General features: G+C 40.7%; 1 protein-coding gene across 8 annotated transcripts in view; it reads right to left on the bottom strand.

The window, feature by feature from the left end:
• The window catches only part of NRXN3 (neurexin 3), a 906050-nt gene that overhangs the window by 700352 nt on the left and 187301 nt on the right, over positions 1-18397 (bottom strand). The gene's annotated exons all lie outside the window — the stretch shown is intronic.

The raw sequence follows: 18397 nt of genomic DNA, 5'->3' as shown, positions 1-18397 counted from the left end.
CTGATAACTGTAGAGCTCCTTTTGTAATGTGGCTACCAAGAGAATTAACTGCAGGGTCATCGGTAGCAATGAATTTCAGTGCTGCGTTTTTAGTTTCACTGCAGCACTGTCTCCATAGGGACCATTCCACAGTATGCAGTGAAGTCTAGGAAAAGCACATAGGACTTTTAAGGACTGTTATAAAACATTTCACATCCTTTCAGGAGAAGGATGGAAAGCTCTACTATTCACAATACAACCACCACATACATGTCAACTGAAAATGCCCAACATTTCACAAAGAGCAGTATTTAGATTCAGCACTACTGCCATCTGAACTTATCTTAACCTATCCAACAGGACTGTGTTCTGGTGTCTCTCTTAAATTGCCCCTTTCTTTCAACTTAATGAGAGACAAAGCGAACAAGAGAGCCACATGATATGTCCTACAGATTCCTTCTCTGAGAGCATGAGGGAAGTCCACAGATATAGGTAACGTTGTTGGTAAAAATATCTGAGAACTTTGCCTATCTGATCACCTTATCCAGGAATTCTGTACTAGATAAGCACATCTTTTTCAAACAGCAAAAAAAAACCCATGGGGGAATTATTCACAGCACATGACATTTAATATTTCCTCACGAAAAAAAGAAATCTCTTATGTACAACAACAAAAGCCACTGCACTTATTTCTCAACAACTGGAAGCAGCATCTGAATACCATGAAAATCCTTTGTGTGAGCTAGAGGTCTGCTTCCCAGTACCTGGATTTCCAGTGACTCAAAGCCAGTTCTGCTGCAGTATTGTGCTTATGTGACTTGAGCCAGCTGCATACCCTGATTTTATCCAGTGGATGAAATGCAGGAGAGTGATAGGAAAGCTTGGAGGAGGGCTGGCTGGGAGCAAATGGTACTTGCAATGGAGTCTGTATAGATCCCACCCCCCACTCCGTATTGCAGCCCCTTCCCGACTCCAAGCTGTGAAAGCAAGGCTGAGCAGTAGATGGTACAATCAGTCAAGCTATCATTGCTTACAAATCACTGCATAAGGCAAATGCTGGTGCTATTTCCATTGGCATTAATAGTACTTTTCTGCTTCATTTTGTCCCATTTAGCAATCCTAATAAAGATTAGCCATAATTTATTAGTACAAGACTGAAGAGAAAATACTTGTTGTCACAGCCATTCTTGGGAAATAACTACATGGTAAAATCTGTGTTCTCTACAGCATAAAACAATGGTGACAAAACAGCTCAGAATTGCAACTTGTACATATAACATTCTCAAGTGAAAGGTCTGATTTAAGTGGAGATTCTTGCAGAAGCAAGAAGTATGTCAGTAAGAGAGCTATGTGTCCAGATACTCCTGCAAGAAAACAGCCACCCAAATTACTCCATGCAGCAGCACGTGTTGGCAGCCAACTGGCTCAAAAGCAGCTTTTTAGAAGAAGACTTGTGGTCCCAGTGGACAAGCTGAGCACAAGTCAGCAGTGGGTGCCCTGTCAGCAAAGGCCAGCTGCATCCTTGGCTGTATTAGCAGGAATGCAGTCAGCAGGCTAAGGGAAGTGATTCTTCCCCTAATGGACAGTTGTGAGATCACATCAGGAGTGCTCTGGCCAACACTGAGCTCCCTCATGTAAAAATTACTTCAAAATACTGGAGTCAGTCCAGCAAAGAGCTACCACCATACTCAAGGTACTGGGGTGGTTGATGTGTGTGGAGAGGTTGAGGGGACTGGGTTCATCCTGCCTCAAGGAAAGACAACTCAAGGGAAATCTTACTGATCTCTTTAATAACTTAATAGAAGAACATAGACAACACAGGGTCAAATTCTTCTTACAGTTGTGCAGAAGGATAAGAGACAACAGATGCAGCTGAACACAAAAAAATCTTTTTCTATACAAAAAAAATTCATCTTGAGGATGGTCAAATAGTAGGAAGGGCCTAGAGAGACTGAAATCTCCACCCTTAGAAATAATAAAAACCCGATCAGGCAGAGTTCTGAGCTGTCTGAACTAAGTGGACCTTCTCTGAGCTAATGGCTGGATTACACAGCCTCTGGAGGTCCCTTCCAAATTATTTTGTTCTTTGATCTTATCCTGAATACATTTAACTATCACCAACAAGTGTTTACACTTGTGTCAGTGTTAAATCAGCCTAAGCACAGAGGGCTGCAATTGACTGCAGTTCAGGAAGTCAGAGCTAAGCACTTAACAACCCTCTCCCAACATTGACAATTCCCCTGCCTAGTCACTCCTGATCCAGCTGAAGAGAATGTGTTACCATGTACCTGTGGGTAATTCCCATCAAACAGCCAGTGTCTGTGGGCAGGAGTCAAACATAATTATTGTGAGTGAGTCTTTTCCCTACAGCTGAAGATGTGCAAAGCACTGAACACACATTTGTGAAGGGGGCAGGTTGACTGTTCACTCAGTACAAGACATACAAATAGGGATCATTTACACTTTCTCAAACCCTTGGATGAGATCTCACTGATCTACTCAATACAAGAAGGCAAAGAACAGATTAGATATCTAAACAGTAATTTAAGGCAACCACTGAAGACTTACCAAAACAGAGCAGAGCCAATTCAAAGAGAGATTAGTCCTACTTGCACTACTGGTTTTAATATAGGGTGCCTTCAACTATGCATTCAACTATGTCATCTGCCTGTTTCTTCCAGTCATCTGCTGCTGATCCTTGTCATAGAGGGGATTCTGTACTTTATCCACCTTTTATCCTTCCTGTTCTTGAGAGAACATTAGCTATTTCTGTTTCATATGTTCTTATAGGGTTTTTCTTCCTCCTGTGACTGCTCTGGATGACATTCAAATTTTCAGATCACCACACACTAAAATATCTCTGTGGTTCACCGTGAAATCAAAATTCATTCCTGTCCACGACTCATAAGGCCAACTCCCAAGGTGAACACAGTTTCTAAGACTGTATTTTCCAAATTGCTGGTTCCTCAACAGTTTACCAGTGTCCATGTGGTTTAGCAATCTCATGAAAGGCTTCAGCAGTTAGAGCCTAATATGTCCACAAAAGAGCTTGACTGTGCAATTCTCTACAGTAGTTGGGATTTTTAAAGATCCAAGATTTTCAAAGATCCAAGATTTGTACAAAATTCCACACTTGGACTTTTTAAACCTTCACATATTCAAGATGCAGAAAAACACTTGAATAGAAGCAAAATTTAGAATCTTCAAACTAGCACAGATATTTTCCTTGAATGAATGAAGTCACCCATCACTTTAATGGGAAAATGCTACCCTTTTCTGACCAATCCCTAGCAGACACACCCAGCACATTAAGCAGTTACCATCACCACCACACTGCAAAGCCAGTTTTGCAAGTCTCAGACTTATATCTGTTTAAAACCCAAACCAGCCATCAGTACATTTTAGAGGTGAGTGCAAGAACAGAAACAAAAGCACAGCAAACAAGTAGCTAAGCCAAGCTCCTGGCTCTTCTCATTCCTGAAGAAACCCCAGAGCTTGCTGCGTGTCTCAGGTCCCCCGGAGAGGTAAAGACTCCAGGACCTTCCCATACAGTACATAGCTCTACTGCCCCTACAGGAAAGCCAGATGGCAATTTTAGTTTCTGTTTTAATGTGCAGTGTTGTCACCGATCCTGTCAGAAAACTGGCGTTTTGATTTATATATGAGGAAACCAATGAACAGACATTTTAATGGGTTTACTCAGAGCCACCAAAAAAATCGATAATAGTGGAAGAATTTGAGTTCAGGAGCTCCTACCTCTCCATCCTGGGCTCATTCCAGTGGGAATTTGTGGAGGGACAAACATACATTCCCTATGACAAACATGAAATTTCCATACATTTGTGGCAGGAAACCAATGTTGCATTTTTCCCTGGTCCTTCCAGGATGTGATCCCAGCTAAGGTGTTGAGAAAGCGACCTCCGAAGTTTTGGATGATGCTTGAAAATAAATACTTCATGATTGCAAAGCTGAAAACAGCAAACCCCAGAAGCACTCATTTTGCTCAGGGGTGTGAACCTTAATACTCAACAAAATCAGCATCTCATGTAACAAGAATTTTGGTCCCAAACACAAGTCCTAAAACCAAGGGTCATCTGCTCACCCCTGTCACCTTCACTGCTTTACAGGTGTTCTGTGAGGCAGTCCCTATCTTACGGGGGTTTGGTTTAGAGTCAACATTACATGACTGAATGTTAAAACTAATGAAAGCCCTCAGAAGTGGTCAAAGTACCTTGCCCAGACTGATGTCATGAAAACGAACCTCCAGGCTTAGTTTAGTAAAAAACCAGGCTTTTATTTTAAAGAGATGATGGCACAATCCAGTAGTCGCTAAAAGCAGATTACTGCCATCTCCATTTATCCTTTTGCTGCATCCCTCCCTTTCCAGCCTTTGAACAGGAAAAATAATAAATCCAAATAATTGATTTTTTTCTAGTCTAACCATTTTTCACACCCCCTGATCAGATCAGTAACACCACTCATTAGATTCTCTCATAAGGTCCCATGCCTTCTCCCTCACAAGCACACTTCTGTTGCCTCAATATTCAAAAACAAATACTGGTTTTAAAAGTCTTGCAGATATTATTGAATAATTTAAACACATTAGAAAAAAATTACAATACATTCTTCAGAGCATGAAGCATCTTCCAAGCACCACCAACAGTGATGCTGCTATGTGGAAGCTATGAGAGCCATGTCATAGCCTACATTTATATTCCACAAACCGTAAAGTAAGAACATATAAGTCATATTATAGTCATAATGAGATGACTGAACTGATTGCATTGATTAAATCTTAGAAAAAGAATATGACTTCTAACCTCGAGGAAATCATGGGAATTATTTTTGAGAAGAAAAAGAATTTTTGCTGTTGGAAAAAAAATTGTCTGTAAAATCATGGAATGATATTATTACAGATAAAATTAAGTGCTGATGTGGAGTCCTACAGTAAAAAGAGTACTCTCTTAAATGCTTACTGACTTTAAACCATTCTGGGAGATGTTACATTTTTCAGAAATAGTGTCATTTATTGTTTCCTCAGGCTCTTCATGCTCACTTACTATATCTACATAACTTGTAACTTGGAAGCAGAGAGGAATCAGCATAACAATATCAGAAACAGGGTGGGGAAGAATCAGTGGAAGACAATTCCCATCATGTTTAAGAGTTGCAAAGAGTCCACAGCAAAGGTGAGATGCACTCAACAGCCAGTGCTCTTTCAATGCCAAACTCAAATTTTGCACGTAGTGCAGCCGCTCTAATCTTATGCAAAAAGCTCTTTCACCTCACCAGTAAGAGCCAAGGAAGCATTCATGTTCCACCACAGAACATCAAGTGCCTAGCATGAATCATGCCCTCTACTCTCTTATCTGGTACTTTACCCATTACCCTTCAAGTCTAAAGCAGAATGCTTGTTAAAAGGTCTTCAAATTTAAGCCCAGAAGAGATCAAGGAGACTTGGCAATACAATGAGCGTTCAGGAGGTTTTGTCAAACCTGACTAATCTATTATTTCCCTGTGCAGCTAAGCTCTTAATGAAAACAAGAGGAAGAACTGCTTTATCTCAAGATACTGCGTGAGAGCTCTGGAACTGCATGTTCCACCTCTGCTTTTGTCTGCCTGTGTCCTTGGGTGATGCTCTTTGGGCTGGCTCCAACACAGAGGAGGCTCTGACCTGTGGGACTGCAAGCATGCCTAGGAGTCCAGACCCAGCCCTGCAGAGTGACTTATTTCACCTGATAAATCTGGACCACTGCACAGCAAAGACTGAGTACACGGGAAGGAAGAGGGATGACAGTGCCTGAATCTTGAGCCCAAAGAAAGGAGAAATTTTCCCCAGCCTCCTGATCCTCAAAACAGCTGACATGTGCTGAATGTATAAAGCAGTTTCCATACATCACTGTCACAGCTAGTAGCTTGTTAGAAGCACAACTACCCTATATTTCTGAAGTATGTGCCTATTAAATATACGGTTGGATATCTTATCATCTATATAAATAAATATTCACCCAAATAAAATGCAGTGTTGCTCGTCAATGCTGGGAATCTCCTTTTCACTCAACAGTATATTGCAGTCATTTCACAAAACCTCTTCTGAGAGGAAAAAACATAAACCAGTTATACTACACAAAATCTCCTACTTAGTCCACATATTGAGCATAGACACATTTTTTAAACTAGCTTTGCCAATTATATGATCCACAGGTTCCCTACTCATTGTCTGAACCACATACTGACTACTTCTGAAGAGAAGCAGAAAACAGAAATATCTGAAATCCTCCAATACTGCACACAAAATAGCTGAAAAACACAGCCATAAAAATCATTTTGCTAAAATGTTTTGATGACAAAAGTATTAATGCTACAATAATGAAAATAAATAGCTGACATGTCTACAAAAGATTATAGCATATGTCTGGTAACATTTTTTTAAATTGCTCATTGGAATTGATCTAAACTACAAAGTAGAGGCATGAAAGTCAGAACCCCAGCTTTTTATCCTCAGCTGTGTCACTGATTCACTGTGCAACCTGAGGCACTTAATTAACCTTGGCTGTACTATAAAGATAACAAAAATATAGGTTAAGTCCTTGAGACCTATGGGAAAAGAACACTCTAAGTTTAATAAAACTCTGAAACCCAAGAAATGTTCCACATCTGTGAGAAGTCCTGTGCCAGTCCAGTGTATATGCAGTGTACAAAGTGTCCTGAGCATCCTCTTCTCCACCAATTTTCCATTGTTTGCTAAATACAAACAACTGTACTGTTATCAGTGTGTGATGTTGTATTCTCTGTCAAAAAAAAATAAACTCCAGGTATTAGTCTGACCATGGCACTATGTACTTAGAGCTGTGCTTGTTCTTTATGTTCTGATTAGCTGACCATAGGGACTAAAAAACAATTCTGTGACAATGTCTTCCTTAAACCAAAATGAAGTTTAAAAATTTTGGTTTACACATCCTTAAAAATATATTTCTTAAAAAAACCTAGAGCTCCATTTTAAAATGAAAGCATGAAACATGTTTATTTTGAAATAAATGATGCTGAATAAATCAATTTTTAAAATAATTTGCCTGAAAGAATTTGATATAGTCATATAAATTCACAATTTGTTTTGGTTGAACAAAGTATACTTTTGCTTTTAATTTCTCTGAACAATTTTGCTACTCTCACTCCTAGTTCCAGAAGGCAGAGAAAAAACACAGTACTTTTACAAATTTTGTCAGGTGATATGATGACAATTTGCTGAGTATAAGACCACCTCTAGATTCCTCAATGCGAAGCATGGGTGAGGGCAATTCCCACTGCTGCTATATTTACTTTTTCTTATGTTCTTATTTCACTCTGCAATTTTTAGAGTTTTCTTATTTTCCTGCTGTGTCACTCTAAAACATAAGGATGCCAGTCACTGAACACATCACCCAGTAGAAATGTTTCCTCACAGGTTGAATGTTCAGCAAAGTGCAAGCTGATGACAGAGAACATCACCGTACCATGACCATAAAGTTTCAAGTCTAAAATATTCCCCAGCCCTGCTCTCACAGAGGTCTCTCTACTGCTGGGCTGCTTCCTGGCCCATCCACCCCTCTGCGCAGTGCACACATGAGAGCACAGGAAAGAGTGTGTGAACATATAGCTGAGCTCTTCATTCACCAGCTTTTCATCTTTGTGTTCTTGACCAAAACAGCTTTTTCTTTACACAGACAAAAAAACCCAACCAACCAGCCAACAACAACAAAACCACACCACCACAACCAAACCACAAACCAACAAACTGAAGCAACTTGCAGGCCAACGACCAACACTACATTCACTCCCCAAGTGATTTACTGCTCTTCAGCAGCAATCTGTATCCCAGCTGCAATTCCCAATTTTACACTACCTTTACTCTTCAAGCCTATTAAAAATCAGAAGTCAAAACCAAAATATTAATCTCGATTGTAAGCATTTAGACCTGTTTATTACTGGCTGTAGATTCAAGGGCACCAACATTCAGCTATTAAAATGGTGCACTTGGCATTTTTGTTTCTTACCATACTGAAGACAAGGTCCCTCCAAAATTTTCTGACCTTAGTAAAAAGTCATACCATTAGAGAGAAGAACATTAGGTAGGTATCACAGTCTTTCCTACATGTGTGGTATGTTTAGTCCTGCTTGGGAGAAAAAATATGAAGGCTGTTGGAGGGAGTCTTCCAAGACTGATGCAGGAATGAACAAAATTATTTACATCAACAGTGAGAGGAAGTTGAAAGGGCATTCAGAACAAATATACATGTAAGGAGCCCAACAGGAGGCAAAATTCCTTCCTCTGTTGAACAGCACTAATTTAGAGAACTGGAAGCTCACAAAGCAAGGGGCAGAAGGGAGAGAGGCAGCACTGCCAGAGTGAGCATTGCTGCTGCATGCCCACGGTCTGTGCTGGCCGCAGCCTTCCAGCAAGCGTCGCGCTTGCCGCTGAGCAGGGAGCCCCTTGGGCATCCTTCCAGCGGGAAGTGGGAGTAGAAAAATAGTTACTGCTAATCACTGTAATAACACAATAATGATCCACAAAATGATCCTTTTCAACAGCAGTGAGCGGTATTGAAAGCCGTGCCCATGGGAAAGGGGAGATGCGAAGGAAGGTGAAAAGCAAAAGTGCAGTGGAAGAGAGACGACAGTGGGGCAGAGCAGCACCAGTGGTGTCACAGAGACTGCGGTAATGTCAGCTTCCCACAGCTCCTGGGGGACTGGAGAGGGGGTACATGTGGAACCCCAGAACTGCCAGGATATCAAAATACACTGCCAAACACTCTGCTGCCCTTCATTTATGCTCGTTGTGAGACACCATCAGGATCATTCATGGAAGTAGCAGCATCCAAACCCAATTTGAGGCAGAACTATTCTTCTCAAACAAAGCCACAGGCAAGAGACTGTTACAAGCTGGCAGAGCAGCTTTGACCAGTAATTATTTCGTGGCAAAAATGTGTGCATTTGTATGCAATGAGAAGCATGCTAGGCTTCTGCTGTGTGTATACAGCAGCAAGTTCCATGTGTTCACCAGGGCAATGCACACGTATATGAGGTGTAAGAAAGACAGTTGCCTACACAGCATATTTCTGTGGAAAGGCAGACAAAGTACCCCTGAAAAAACACAACAGATAGATGTGAAAAGGAGGTGTGCCCTTTGTTACAGCATGAAAGGAAGCAACCTTAGCGTGAAGAGATTTACAAGAGCAAAATCAGGTTGAAGTGGATGCACTTGTGTACATGCAAAATGTGGGATAATTAACATCCTTATACAACTTGCAGTACACATGTGAGGGCAGGAATGAAATGCGTTTTCCCCATGTAACTTCAGAGCACACATATATGACAACATAAACACACACATGACAACATAAACACACACGTATGCACACAGAAAAAACGAATGTGTGTCTTGCCCAGGTATAAACACACAACCTCAGAGCATGAGCACAGCTGTCCATGGTGCATGAGGATGCAAGTGTGGTGGAAGCATAGGGAACTGGCACTGTGCATGGGGCTGAGAGGGAGGGTGTGCCGCTGCTTCTGGCGCATGCTCCAACTTCATCCTGGGCTTTTTTCCTTCCTGATTTAGGTTTTTTTCTGCGGCAGAGCAGACTCCATGTCTACAGGGAAGGTGCTTAATGAGTCAAATCCAATCTCTCGAATGCCTTATCAGTTGTGGACAGGCCTGTTTCTGACAGCTGACCTTTCTCACTGCACGCTGCTGAAAAACCCATACACCACAAACAATTAACACAATGCCGAAAACACAAAGCTGAAGGAAGGAGAGACTCTAGATCACTATAGACAGCACTACATCAGAAGGAAGAGAGTGATGCTCATAAAAATGACAGAAAGCATCTATATAAGGGTTTCATTCCACCTTATTTTGCCACAAACACACTTTATTACAGTCTTCACGGCTTGGCTGTAGCAAAGTCATGTGCAAAAACAAGGGTCACATAAAACACAAATGAAAAGCATAGAGAACAGGGAACATTTTTGTGATGTATATGACATTAAGCCCATGCACAAATAAATACATGTCTGAATAAATACATTCAAAACTGATATAAGAGCAAGTTTCTCAGTAGAAAAAAAAAGCATACAGAGCAGAGGAGGTGAAGACAAGTATCAGCCTGCCCTCCTATACCTCTGCTGTTATGGGACAAATTCCTAAGAAAACACACCTTAACACATTTACTAAAACATACAAATTGAATATTGCCTGAATTAGAAATATCTAAAATAACAAAACTGTCAAATAGTCCCTTCAATAATGACAAGGAGGCTCATCCCACAAAGAGTTCCAGGTAAGCAGGAGGCTGCTTGTCTTGGGAGGCACAAACACTCAAACATAAAGTGAACTGTCTAGCCAGTTGTTCAAGGGATTTGTTGCTCAAAAAAGGGTCAGAAAAAATTGCATGTTTTCAGCTCTGCTGCCAGGTCAGCACAAGACTTGGGCAAACCGTATACATTGCATTTTCTGAAATCTCTTCTCACTATCAGAATTTTCTGCAATAGGTACATGCCACCAACATGCTTGAAGATCAAGACTAATACATCTCAGATTTCAGGAGTCGATCCTAGGGACACAGAATTCACATCCTAATTTGGAAAAGGAGACATCTATCTTTTGTGCAGTAGTCTCCCTGTATGTACAAAAGAGCACCATTATCATCTTTTGGTTTTTTACTATTATTTAATGCAATAGCATAACCTCCAAAAGGAACATGTTCTTCCAGTTTAACAACTCCTTACTGTTCAAAATAGGAACTAGATACTGGGAAAGTTCACAGAAAAAAAGTTTACTGGACAGTTCATAGACAAGAAACTTGCCCAGAAGCTCCACAAAAGTCGTCTTAGATGCAGCATCTAATTCATCCAGACATCTGTGGAAAACTAAGCATGCTCTTGAAGATTTTGCATGCAAGCCAGACAAGACTGACACAGGAGTGGGTTAAAAGGTACAGGAAGCCATTTAAGGTCAGAGAGTGAGGAAAGCTCAACAGCAGAGCAAAATATGTGTCAGTTTAGCATCTCTGGCTGGTAGAGAGGCTGATTAACTTATCAGCCTCTCTACCAGCCAGAAAAGGTATTCAGGCAAAAGTATTCCAGTTAATCACTGAAATTACATAAGAGCTCTCCAAACGTCAACAAATCAAAAGAGACTTTAAGAATAAATATTTCATCATAGTAGAGGAATTTTGTATTCAAGTGAAAACATTATATCATGATTGTAATTCTTTCTTAGCTATTCCCATGTGGTCTTTTCATATATACATATTATATCCATTTATTTCAATGCAATAAAAAATGATGCTTAGTATATACTGTAATTACCTTTAAATACTTATCAGCTCATCTGTTTTCATAAATTTCTGAAATTATCTATGCTATTCAGAATAATAGATAACAGCTATTCTATCAGCTCATTCAAAATTAGTAACTTCATATCATCAATGAAATGACTTTTCTATCTTGATGTGACAGCACCAAAAATGAGCCCAGCTGCTTTCATTAGTTCAAGCTACTGGGTAGCACAATCTTATTAAAGCCTTGTATACATTATCAAGGCAGTATATCAACTAAAAACAATAAAAAATAACAGCCAAACCAGTGCTTCCCTTCAGTACTATAAGCCAAATTCTGAACTCACTGGCCTTGATAAAAATAAGGAGCAATTATATGGCAATCAGTGAGGGTATACTGCTAGATGTAAGACAGCGATCATGCTGGTATCCATGTTCATGTTATTTTTCCTAAGCCTGTTGCTAGAAGGTCAGAACTGATGTAATTCTTACTCTTACAAGCAAAGCCCAACTGTTATAAAAATTATTTTTCAAATCTCTCTGCAGGAGATGCTGCCCTTGTGCTACAACTACTGTTGGAAAAGCTGTGTTTCTCTTTCAGTTCACAAAGGTGCTGCCATTATTTTCCTGGAGATGAGTTCACCCTAGAGGGTCTTGACTTCTGTGGTTTTGGGGTTTGGGACTTGGCTTCTTTTTTAGTGGCAAAGAGTCTCATTCTTATCTAAACACCAGGGGTATTTGTATATTGTATCAATATTTTCCAACTCCCATTTCACTGAAGTGTTGTCCCCCCTTTTCCCACACATTAACAACTCCATTAACCCACTGACACCATGGTCTTGTCATTTTGGTACTGAAAGCTGTTCAGAGGTTTGGGGAAGTTAGGATGGCAGTTTTGGTCATGACCCATAGAGCAAACCCTTGAGCAAACCCCACACATGTGGCCAGCATGAAGGATCGTTGAAGCCCTTGCTATTTGAAAAACATCACTGTGTTTAAAATAAAACACAATTCTGAAAGTAGACTCCTCCAATTTGCAACCTCAAGAGCCTCCAGATTAATTGTCTTGTCACAGTTCTGTGGTCAAATGTGCCCATTCCAACAAAAAATAATTGGTGTTGGTGTTTATTTCCCTGTAATTTCTATGTCTGCCACTACTTTGTAGAAACACAGAGAGGCTGAAATCTTTCTTCATGCTGTCTCTAGCAACAGAATTTTGTCAGAACCCTCATAACGCCATGATATATTATGTGATGTGGTTGCTGAAAAAGGACTATTGGCAAAATTTGGCCTTCACATTGTAATTTTAAGAGCTCGCTTGTTAGAGCATATGTCAGAACAAAGTATAACTTTTCTCACAACTCTGTTGGCTCTGCAGAACTAAAAAAACAGGAGGGATGAAATCATATAACATTATATTAATTCATATAGTTGATGTATCTAGATATACATATATATGCAGTTTTATCATTACACATAGATAACTTGACACAAAAAAGTAAAGAAACTTCACTAAATAATTTTTTCCCAATTTTAAGCTATTTTTTCCTTGCTTGCCACTATACATTAATCCCACAAAGGGACTGAACAGAAGAGAACTGTATAACTTAACTAGTCTGGGAAGACAAAGGGAGAACTCACAGCATTTAATACATACCAATACTGAAAGCTTTCTTACAATTACCTGACAATTTGCAACATTAAGATTTACCACCTGCAGCCCACAGAAGACCACAATTGTTCCTGTTGTTGCCTGTATGCTTTCTTGGAGCACCACTTCCCCGTTTCTTTGTCCTACAAATGAGCAGATTCTGAAATTCTGCTTGGCTTGACCATACCACAATGTATAAATCATAAGACATAGTTGTGCCCTCCTCACCTGGGAATGTCTTCTCAAATGGCCTTCACAATGAATGATAGTTAAAACAAGCTCTCAAGTCGCAGAGATAGCAGCAGATAACTGTTAGTGCTGTCCTCAATGTTTCATATCATCTAGTAAAACAAGATGGTTGGCCCCAAATATTCTGTTTCTCAGTGGGGGTAAATTAAGAACTAATTTCCAAGTTCTTACAAGAACCACAGCAACTCCACAAAGTTCCTTTAGTTGTGGGTGGTTTATATATATGTGCTAAAATTGCTTCATCTGGCAAAACTGAGGCTGTTCAGCCCCAAAAGACAGAAATGATCCTTGACAGGAACTGTAATTTCCCACCAGCTACAATTTCTGATAGTCATGCAAGCACCAGTCAGAACAGGCTGTGGTCAGCCCTGCTGATCCTTCAAGTGCTTACAGCCCCGCAGGCTTATAAACATCCAGCCTCCACATGTGCCTGCCTTTTCACCTCTATAAAACAGAGCTGTCTACTGCTTTTAACAATTACTCTTTCCAGAGTAGAACCTACCTTGTATGTACAGCTCTGCATCAACATTCCGTAACCACTGAGGACTAAGACACAGTTGGGACATGACCTTTCTTAGCTGCTAGGGGAGTTTCAGAGGGGCAGAAAGACATTACAGCAATGGGAAACTCAGCTTCTGTGCATCAAAGGAGTAACCCTGAGGAAGAGGTGGGGCATTTGTGTCTCTGTGCACTAGACAAGCCCGTGGCACCTGGCAACTCCTTCGTGGTAGCTGCCCACATGCATCATTTTACCCTTCAGTAAACACAAGGCAACTCATGCCCCCATGTGAGTACACTAGCTTAGCTTGCTTCCCCTTAGAATTAAAAGAGTACATGTGTTTGTTTTTTAATAGGCAAATTCAGTCTAACTTGCTTCTGAGTGATTAGTTATTATGGTAATAATCTAAGCCAGCTATCTTCCTTCCAGCACCAGCCACCTGGTATTATTTTAAATTCTTTCAGCATTTTGGTTTTCCACTGAACTCTTCCCAGACTCTTCCGAAGCTCCCTGAAAGAGCCAGAGACAAATACACCATTTCCTGGGTTGAACTTCAAATGTCAGTGGCTCCAGCCCTCCATCACCTCCCTGGCTGCACCTACTATGAATCACTAACTCATAAACACAACCCATAACCTGTAACATCTGAGTTTATCAGTTATTTTCCCACTGCTGCATCTGCCTGCCCGAGGTGCTGGGCTTCCATTGGGATCGACATACACCTCTGATAAAGCAATGTTCGTTTGCTAACTGCTCCATATTGATGTGTTTACACTGAACACTAGCACAGAGGGAGAGGGAATGACAGATTAAGGAGCAGCTCAAGCAAGTTATTTTTATAATCATGCATGTGGTTACAAACAGACTTCACGGCTTTATTTCAATGGGAAAAAATACAATGAGAAGATTTTTTTTTTACCAACTGGCATTGCACCATAGCAATCAGCTTTGAAGGCAGATACACTGGAAATAACTCATACTTTATGCTCCTGCTTGCTTCTAAAAGAGTAAAAATGCCCTTACACAGCGATGAATAAAAGCTTGGATTATAAAATCAACAGATGACCACAAGAAAATATGTCCAGTTAGTATTACAGCATCAACCTCACTGTAGATTTTGCCAGCCAATTTATTAGATCTTACTAACAATCTCCTAGAGGTGTCTAACTTTGCTTTCTGCTGGCTAGTGTTTCTGTGGCCCATGGAGTGCACTGGGTTGCTGACTTTGAAGCAGTCACATGGCTGGGTGGGCACACATCACTGGATGGACAAGCTATAAATGGCACCTACGTGATAAATGTGTATCACAAAACAATCAGCATAACCCAGTCGCTGATTGTCTTAGCAGAAGCCAGCAACTGAATGAACTATGGATATTAAATTCCTCTCCAGAGCAACTTTTTGAGCCAGACAAAGCTCTGATGTATGCCCATTAGCCATCTGTATGGCATTTCAACCAAAGATGGCTCTCTTAGCTTCAGACTCATCTCCAGAGTCTCTTTTCTGTTTAGACTGTTAATGACAGATAGGGAGCATGACAAACAAAAGGTTAAAGGGACAGAAGAACCTTTAGTGATGAAAGACATTTTAAAAGCCAGAACTGAGCTTGCCTTATCCTCCAAAGTATAAAGGCAGAGGAAGGGCTCCCTGTAGCAGACAGAGTCTCTGTTGTTTCACACGTGAGTACATGACTTCACGTGTGCAAGCACACACCCAGCTCTGTGCTGGAGCACAGCTGCCCCCAGAGCAGCTCTCACTGGACTGGCATTACTGTCACCCTGCAGGTGGGCACGCAGCGGGTTCAGCAGGGCAGGCAGACATGAGGGATCCTACATGCACACAGGTACAGTCCTTACAAATGCATGCAAAGCTGTCTGCACACGCAGGTTCACGCACAATGACACACGTGCACTGGCTGCAGGAGTGCTTTTGAACATGCATTGCGTACACAGGGGCCATATGTTCACATGGAATGGGCAGGGTTCCCTTCGCCCTCTCTCTCATTTCTTCACTGAATGGGAAAAGGCTGTCAGCAATTTCCTTCTGTCAGCAGCTGGGAGACGCTTTTCTGCAGTTAGCTGCAATTTGTTTCAATTATGTGTATTAATCACAGCCTGCTCCTGATGGGATTCTTCATAAATGAAAAATTTTAAAAAATCAGAGCTTTTCTTTTTAACAAGCTGATTCCTCTCTCATGATGGCACTTAATGACGGCAGGTTTGTTGGGAGAGTGGGGGGAAAAAAAGAAAAAGAAAAAAACAGGAAAAAACCCTTTAGACACTTCTATGTTTGCTTATTTATTAATAAGCACCATGGCTCAAGAAGCTGGCAGGGCATGCAATTGAAATGGGGGTCAGTTCACTGTCATTTCAACTGTGGAGTGAGAGAGCTCTGAATAGCCTTTATACATAAAAATCTTCTGGTTCAGACAAGTGGTGCAATTACATCAATTAAGGATTTTTTGACTCCAGCTTGCTTTCTTTGAAACCTAAAGCAGAAATCACCTTCCTACTGTTTCAATATCTTACAGCAGGGATTAATTTTAACAACACTGGAAAAAGTAGTGTAAAACTGGGAAAACCACAGCTGCCTAAGAGCTGCTCCCAAAGCCTACTGAAACATCACCAAAGTATCAGTGAGGAGAATGTTATTTTACCACTCAACTGCAAATCAAGCTGTGGTGTCTCAAAGTTGCCTTTTTCATCTGTGAATCCTAAGAGAACTTCTGAGAATCATGCTTTACACTTGCAGTGAAGAAGAAAATAAAATCAGGTACTTAGGAAGTATGCTGATATTTTGGAAATACTGTGATTAAATAAGCTCCTCTGCAGAGATATGAGGGTGTACCAGGACATAAGCCAAAAGGATCTTTCCTTCTTTCTCATTATCTGCATTCCCCCAGCAGTTATTATCTTATCAGCTTTTATATCAAAGATTGCCTCTGCCCTGATTTGTAACAAATCAGTGAGGGCTGACAAACTTGGAAAACTTAGGAGTCATTGTACAGATTTTCCTCAGAGGTGTAAATATTTTGGGGAAACTGCTAGGATTCAAGCAATGGGCACTTACTCCACAGCACTGGAATTTTAGATCAAAAATTATCCAAATACCAAAAATGTAGATGATTTGAAGTCATGATGAATGTATTTTATCAAAGGCTGGGTTAGAATAACAAGGCTGTACTAGAATAACAAGGCGGTCTGTAATATTAGTACTGCTTAAAACTGTACTTCAATGAGTCCTTGCGAAATTTGCTTTCTAAAAATTTGCTTAGCTAGATTCACTCACTCCATCACACTTAGGGAAAAGAGTGATCCTATTCTAGGGACATATGGCACAATGTGTATAATCCATCACTTAGAGAATTTAGGCCTACTCCTACCTTAAGATTTAATGGCACAGACACCAATTGGGTGTACAAGAAAAAAATGCATCCAATATATCCCCTGTAATCATCATATCAACAACGGCAAAATCATGAGTGAAGATGTCGTTATACTGGCAGAAAATACAACTTTACTAGTATGTTTGGGTTTTTTTCATAAGGCCCCAGGAACACTAACAAGAGAATTTATAAAGTATATCTGTATTCCAATGAGCTCTTTGCATAACTTAGTTAATGAAGTCATAGGTACAAGCAAGTCAAGTCAAACAGGTTCTGCATCAGGCATGTTTTCCAGGACACCAACATGAGACAGGGACTGATGTGATTCTGGGCATAGCTACCATGTCAGCTGCATTGACTAGGGACTGGGCAGCTGCCAGAGCTCTGCCACATCATGTGATTAGGAACGCATACTGCAAGACAGTGTACTTTTTGTGGGATAAGATGATAGCTCCTCTAATCAACCTATCAAATGCATGTCTAGACCCTGATGACCTGTGAAGGTCACTCCCATGGATGCAGCTACACCCGCTTGACTATATGTCTATGGGAATTTCATGGTTCTTTGCAAGAAGATGTGAACTGCATCCACAGACAGCCCTTTAACTGATGTCAGAGCAGCCTTGAGTCCAAGCAGTGAGTTTCACAGCTCTTGATTTCTTCCAGCTAAAAGGTAGATACCTGAAAGTTTATTGTTTATTTCAAAGCTTTACCTGCAGAGGAATGGGTCTTAAAATCCTAAGAGAGAATCACTTGCTATCATCAGTGCCCCTTGTTCTCATCTCAGATTTGCACAAGCAGGACATTTAGAGAACCTAAACCCAGAGTAGTTACTAAGTGAAACTAACCCTGAATAATTCAGATGTGAAAGAGTCACAACATTAGAATCGTTTAGAAACCAACACAATCCACAACCTAGATGCAAACTGCGCAGCCTCTGGGTACTCTGTGGTCAAACTCTGGCACCAAAAGAAGCAATACATCCCTTCCACTAGCAATACAGCCCTTCCATCAGAAACAGCCATTGTGTTCTGTTTGCCAAATTAAAACACAGCCCACAGAAATACGCTGGTAGAAAGCTCAACCAGAAAACTTCATCCTCACAGGAGTCATACTGACATGTGCACACACAAAAAAAGGAGGAGAACTAGGAAGTACATGGGAAGTCTGAAAGGTGAAAAAAGGTTGGAGCTTCACAAAACCCTTGGGCTTCAGACAGCAATTTTCAACACCAGAAACGATAAACCCAGAGAACATGATAGAGAAAGCAAGAGGGAAAAGAGGTGGGGAAAGGAGAAAAGAAAGAAGGAATGCAG

The sequence above is a fragment of the Prinia subflava genome, chromosome 5, assembly GCF_021018805.1.
Source record: "Prinia subflava isolate CZ2003 ecotype Zambia chromosome 5, Cam_Psub_1.2, whole genome shotgun sequence".
Classification (NCBI taxonomy): domain Eukaryota; kingdom Metazoa; phylum Chordata; class Aves; order Passeriformes; family Cisticolidae; genus Prinia; species Prinia subflava.
This window is presented reverse-complemented; position numbering and strand designations above follow the sequence as displayed.